Source organism: Epinephelus fuscoguttatus, linkage group LG10 (genome assembly GCF_011397635.1).
Source record: "Epinephelus fuscoguttatus linkage group LG10, E.fuscoguttatus.final_Chr_v1".
NCBI lineage: Eukaryota > Metazoa > Chordata > Actinopteri > Perciformes > Serranidae > Epinephelus > Epinephelus fuscoguttatus.
The window spans coordinates 11,895,672-11,902,653 of record NC_064761.1 but is presented as its reverse complement, the minus strand read 5'-3'; the positions used below and the strand labels follow the sequence as shown (position 1 = coordinate 11,902,653).

General features: G+C 39.7%; 1 protein-coding gene across 1 annotated transcript in view; it reads left to right on the top strand.

Moving 5' to 3' along the window:
- Positions 1-1,629: 1,629 nt before the first annotated feature.
- Positions 1,630-6,982, top strand: part of bcar3 (BCAR3 adaptor protein, NSP family member) — an 81,791-nt gene continuing 76,438 nt past the window's right edge. The window contains exon 1 of the mRNA XM_049587615.1: positions 1,630-1,871. The gene's annotated coding sequence lies outside the window, so the exon portion shown is untranslated. The remainder of the gene's footprint in view (positions 1,872-6,982) is intronic.

The following is a 6,982-nucleotide window of genomic DNA, read 5'->3' as shown; positions in this document are numbered from 1 at the left end:
ACCGGATGTTCAACTATTAAGCTTTTATTTGTCAACTTATTTCTACATTATTCAATTAAATACCCTGTTGTTGAAGATGAGGTTGTATGTGCAAATATGAAATAAGGAAGAAGAATTTTGCCATCTCATTAGTAGCCTATTACTTTTTCTTTAAAAAAAAAAAAAGTACAAACACTTGACTTCAAGATACAGACAGACAGAGAGTAGCTATTTTCTGAAGGTAGTTTAAAAGGGATTAAAGTTAAACAAACCAATACATTGTGTGCATACACCTTGTTAAAAATAAAGCTTTCCTGGCTACAGGGTAGGTTTAAATGTCTCCATCCTGCTGCAGTTACATCAATTACTGGATCTTATTCTTTGTAAAAGACTCAGAGTTTGTCCAGAATATTTTTTATTTTCTTTATAAAACAGATGATGAACAGCTTGAGATGTCTGAAGAAAAATAATTGAAATCTCAATAATTTATAACTCGACAACTGTATAGCCTTTGACTGGGTCCTGTCTAATGTCTATTAATCATATAAAAATTGTATCAGTTCTGGACAGTTTTAGAAAATTATCCTTACATTTGTGCTTTTACTCGATATGCTTGTATACAGCAACACAATGTGTTATGAGAGGAGCATTTCGCACAGGGTCCAGGACACTGGCAGGTGATGGTATGCACTGAAATATAAAATAAAGAGCCTTTACACATTTTACAATGTGTGCTTGTTTCACAGCCAAATGACAGTGATTAAAAAGTACCACACGGGGGCAGTAGTTTGCAAAACAGAGAAGGGAGTCATGGAAAAGAGGCATGCAGATCAGATGTTGTACTGGGGACTGTTGAAAGAGAAATCAGTCACACATCTACATGTAGGCCTACAAATACGTACACTGAGATATTCCGGCTTCTGTATGGTGTTTGTTTCATGAGGTGCAGGTTTTGTTTTGTGTATTTTGATTTGCGGCCTTTATTTTGTAGCTTCCTGTGAGAACGGAAGTGTTTTAGTTTGAAAGGAGCACAGACGGGTGTAAAAATGGCGATGACGTAAGAAAGATGTGATTTAAATAGTTGCTGCCAGAGTCTTATAACAGAAAAATTAAATCATTCAAAGGTTCTGGTTTCTACGTTTTGTCTGAAATTAGGACTGTTTTGGAGGGTTAATTCATTATCAGTTGAATGGGTAAAGTTCAGTAGCTAGTTAGTTTTAATAAACATGAGTTTGTAAGGATTCATTCCCTAAGGTAGCGTGTATTGCTAACTAGCAAAGTAGCTAATGCAATAATGCTTATTTGTAAGTGTAACGTAATTAAGCTAGGTTATTATTTCTTTTATTTTATGGCCTCCCTGTTAGGATTTACGTGGGTTTAATGAACTTTAAAGGCAACAAAAAATTGTAGAAAATCAGGCAATTCAGACCCATGCCTAAATATCACCTAAAATTACTAAATATGTCATTTTGCATTTACTCTTCATACTCCAACTGCAGCACAAAGTAAGGTTAGCCGCCAAAGCACCACTTAACACGTCATGTTTATTTTTATTATCTCGTGTAGGTACTTGAATGTGACGCGGACGAAATTTTATCCCTGTCCGTGAAGGCAACATCTCTCCCTCTCTCTCTGTCTCTCTCGGTGCTGACAGGTACTTCATGTCACGTTGTGACTTTGTGCAGACCTCAGTTGAGACAAGTCAGATTGATGTCATTCGCCGATTGAAACTTTGCAGTAACCAGTGCAGTGTGCCAAATCGAGGCTACTATAAACAGCTGCTCAGACCGGGGGCTCCCACATCAACTCTGCTATTGATCCCCAGCAAGTGTGCAGACTACATGCAGCAGTCCGCTGCACCGCATCTGTGTCTCTGTCGCAACTCTCCCAAGGTAAGACCCCTTATGATTTATAAACAGTTGTCGGAGAAACAAATGCAGCAATGCTACAGGACATTTAAGAGGTAATCCACTAGTCAGTGCTGCCTTTCACCTGGCAGGATGCACGTTTGTACGATGCACTTGACTTGCAACTTGGACATAATTTGGTGCCCAGTTCAAAGCAGAGATTTTTTAGAAGAGATATAGGAAAAGGCTAAATTAAATCAGCTTTGCACTGACTCTTTGAAATTAAATGTTTGTGGATTGTTGTGTGATTCCCAAATCGTTTCACTTCAAGGACTCTTATATAGATTGACATGTAAAATACTGAATCCTGCTTGTCAGATGTGATTCAGCATCAATAGCATGAAACGGAGTTACACTGCACAGTGAATCCCCTAAAACAATTTTGGTGATACTTGCGTTGTAACCTACAGGGATTCAAATAAGAGAAAAATGTGGGGGACCCCTTGTACCATGTTGGACTCTCTCCATAGCCCCTTCAGAAAAACAGATGCTGCTAAGCTGTTTGTAGGTCCACAGTTTCTGCAGAGGGCAGGCAGCTCCTTGAAGGAATGCCCTTACCTCAGAGCTGAGTCATGCAAATTATACCTCCCTTTCCCTCTCTCCCATCTCTTATCTTTTAGCTGTTATCACTGGGCCACAATCATTTAATCCTGAAAATACAAGTTACATTTCATAAACAGTGAGTTCCTTTCAAGCATAGGTTCTTAAATTAATTTTTTGCACACTGTCCTCACAGATTTTTACAAGAGTAGATGAAATAACCAAAATTTGAATTTGCCAATAATAAAAAAAGAAGAAGAAGAAACAGCAATATAAACAGCTGTGAGAGTTTTTCACCCCACTGGTAATTTTCTCCCAATTTTTAATACTGATAAGATTCCATGCAAGTGATGACTAGTCACAAATTCTCTGCATATCCGACATGTTGTGTTTTATAAGGCAGCAAACAGTGATGCAGAAACATGTTGGCTCACAGCTCCTGAAAATATGTTGGAGATCCAAGCAGGGATGTGGATACAAATCACTGAACAGGTTTTTAGGATGAAATAATCTGTGTGATATTGATTCACTTTTTCAATATACTAATTAGTGTCAGACTACTGATTTAATAATATGAGACTGTATTGCTTCAAGGACAAAGTGCAGGAGATAAACTTTGACAGGAAAATGTCTGATTTTATGGGGTTAAATTACACTGCCAAAGTATTTCCTTGTTTCCCTCAGGGCTTGTAAAAGAAATACAGAGACACTTGTATTTAAATAGCCAATAAAGCAAGGAAAATTAGCCTCTGAGAGAACATTTGAATCAGTGTGGGATCAGAGACAAACTTTATATGAAATACAAACCTCCCAGAGGCAAAAATCCAAACCAAATGAAAACTGCTGATATTGTGGTGCAGTGTGATAATAGCCCCTCTGCCTGCAGCACAGACAGTGAAAGTCATCTAGCATTTCACACAAATAAGATGTTTGCTGCTGTGTGGCTACTTAGCTGCAAGCCCAGCCATGCTTGATATGCACCTGTGCGTGTGTGTGTGTGTGTGTGTGTGTGTGTGTGTGTGTTTGCTGGAGAGAGAGATAGATAATTTGATGAAGCTGCCAATTGTACAAACCCCTCTGGCGGTGGTTTCAGCTCACACATGTGCACGAGCACCAAATGCAAGTAGCTGTGGAGTGCTTTAACTCTACTGAACAATCTGAGACGACATTGTAGAGTAATTGGATAGACTTACAAAAGGAAGATGGAACAAGGGACAAAAAGAGATGAAAAAGATGCATTAAGTGCAGAAATGAAGACGGACTATGGAAATACGCAGATGAGGCACAAAGAGGAGTTAGGAGATAACTGCACATTTACTTATAAGATTTTGAAGCAGTCGGGAGAGAATTATATTGGAAATAAAAAGAAAAGACAGGAAAAAAGATAGGAAAAAGAGGACCAGAATAAGAATGAAGTCAAGTTTGGAGGATAAGGGGAAAGGGAAAAAAGCAAAGGGAAGATGTTTTTAATCAGTCTCCTGACAAGGATAACTGCCTCCCTGTTATAAAAACAGTAGTTATTCAGTGTCTAACCTGATCCTCTGAGATATGCTCCTCATGTCATATTCCAGCTGCCTCTATAGTTACTGTAACCTACAGGTAAACACATTCAGACAGCTTCAGACATGTTCTCTAAAGGCAAACATACAACCACAGGGAGAAAATGATATTCTGTCAGATGTTTATATTCACACCTCAAAGACAGTTCAGGGGAGGTCACAGGGCATCTCATCATCAGTACACAGAACACTGAGCACAGATCAGCAGACATAGGTTTTGTTGGATTTCATGTTGGAAGCTCATCAGCAAAGTCAAAGATGGTTGACAATCTAAATTAAGATCTGCATGTCTGGTCATAGGGTTAAAGTGTTAACTGTTAGGAGACGCTAGGTGTCCAGAAGCTGAGGTGTGGATGTGAGTTACATGACTTGGACTTGAGTCAGTCACGAGTCACAACTTTGATGACTTAAGACTTGACAAAATTAAAAAAGACTTGAAACTCAACATGGACTTTAACACCAATGACTCGTGACTTCACTTGGACTTGAGCCTTTTGACTTGAATTACTTGGTACCTTCCCATAAGTTAATTTGGAAAGAGGCAATTTTAGGTATTTTTTGCATTATGAGACCCATCAATTTCCTCAGGGAAGGAGAGAAAACCCTGGAGGAAACTTCAATCAAAACCTCGCCCTCCATCTTGCATCGAGCATCTGACTGGGAGATGCAAGTCGACATAAAAAGGAAGCTTGCTTTCCCAGAGGAGGTGGCAGTTATCTCGCTTCGCCCCGGGTATGATCCTTCTATCCATGAGCTCTAAAACCATAGTGGTAGCTGAGCTTACAGTGCCATGGGAGGACAGGCTTGCTGTTGCCCATGAGCTGCAGAAGGCCAAGTACCAGGACCTGTGGATGAGGCTCTGGTGGACAGCCATAGGGGAAATTGCCTCAGCAGCTGAGGAAAGCTCAAGGTGGCTGTGGCTGACAAGAGACCGTAGTTGGAACCCTTCTGCAGGTGAAGGTTAATCTTCCCTGCCCCACCCAGGTGAAGCGTACAGGTTAAGGGGCGAAAAGCTTGTGACCCTGGGATACCTGCTGAGGATGAAGAAGGGTTTTCCAACAAGGCTCTGACCACTCTGCTCCAACCAACTCACGCATGGAAGATCTTGCACCATATCCACGTTGCTCTTGTGGTTTCTACTTGTAGCATAGCATCTTTGATGTTTATTTCACCTAGTTGAGTACATACATCAGAACAGGACAGAAACATACAAAATCAATTATATAGTGGCACTGGTTAATATTGCTTTATATGCTTTGCAAGTGCAACATCAGCACTACTGTTCTTTCTGAGTAAGTTCAGTCGCACTTGTTTTATCAAACTTTTTAACAAATAAATACACATTTTAAAAAGTGTTCATGATTTTTGTACATTTAATATGTTATTACCCTGGTGTTAAAATGGCATTGCATTTGGTGAAGAGCACATTATGACTTGTTTATGACTCCAAACTCAAAGTTAAGGACTTGGGATTTGATGTGGGACTTGAGTGCAAAGACTTGAGACTTACTTGTGATTTGCAAAAAAAAAAAGACTTGGTCCCACCTGTGGTGAGTACACACTGCTGGGCGATGATTCATTAATATAATAACAAAGTCTTAGTATAGTAATAATATATATACATTTTGTTTGTTTCATTCATCTAAGGTGTAGTGCACAACTTTAAATATAATCCATTTCATTGAAGTTTTCATGTGATTTTTGGATGTGGATTATATACGTATATATACATATTTCAAATGTATATCATGATATTGAGCTTAAAATATATAGTGCCATTTGTGGAAGCATTTACATGTTACCAACTACTAACAGTTTGCACACTGCTTGTTAAATTGTGTACATGTGACAGGCACTCAACTGAACTTTATTTAGTGCACTGACTTTGGTTTTATTCCAGCTGGGATGACTTGGCATGTGTTGTTATGTGTCCTTGTTAGTCATGTAGGACAAGTTGGAAGTAACTTTACCTGCTACGTGAATTATTACATCACAGCTGCCTGAGACTGCACCTCAGTGAAAGTGTCTTATTTTCTCTGTGTGCTGTCCTTTTATTTGAAATAATCAAACATGCTGCTGCCTGGCTCAGTAACAGGAGCTGGAATTGCCTTGGTGGTGATGCTGATGTTATTTTTGCAGCTTAATTCAATTGGTTGGATTGTGTCAGTCTAATGTGATTGGCAAAACGGATGCCCTTGGACCGTAGAAGGCAGCCAATACAGACATTAGAGAGTGACTGAGTAAATGGAAAATTGTCCTCTAATGCTGCTGTGGCTGCTCTGAACTTTGAGTTTGATGTTTGACCGTAGTTGCTTTGGTATTTGGTGAGTGTCTGTCAAATAGCCTGGCCTGTTTTGATCATTCATGGGATGCTGAGATAGGTCAATTAATAGAATATAGATTGACCTGTACAATTTATTTTCTATATAATGGGCACTGTGACAGTACTCCAGAGAAATGTGGTCATGGGAAAACGCTGAGGTCAAATCCACAGGGAGAGGAGAGGAGAGGAAGCTTGGATTGGATCGGACAGGAAGAGGAAACCTCTAGGGACTATGGGTTCAGTTTTCTTGATAGTGAACTTATTCACTGGTTCTACTGGGAATACTGTTCATCAGCGCTCACTTCTGCTCATCAGTGCTGACCTCTTCTCTTCTCTCCTACTCTCTCAGGTCCTGTCAGCACTATTGGGAATGTGTACAAGCATGCTCTTCCATTGTAAACAAAACACAAAAATGCCAGTGCTGTATAAATGAGATCCCCAGGAGTTCAACATGATGAAACCTTTCCCTTTGGCATCCCTGCTGAGTTGCTCCTGTCTTGTAAGGACAACCAGTGTTTGTTCTAACCCAGAAAAGGAAGTCTGACCTCCCCAAAGGACATGCAACAAATGCATAGTTTTCCTTTTTTTCTAGCAAAGAGTTTCTAGCTCCCTTATACTGCTCTCCTTCCACCAAGTCTTTAAATTCATTCGTTTGCCTGGTAAAGGGTCTGTGA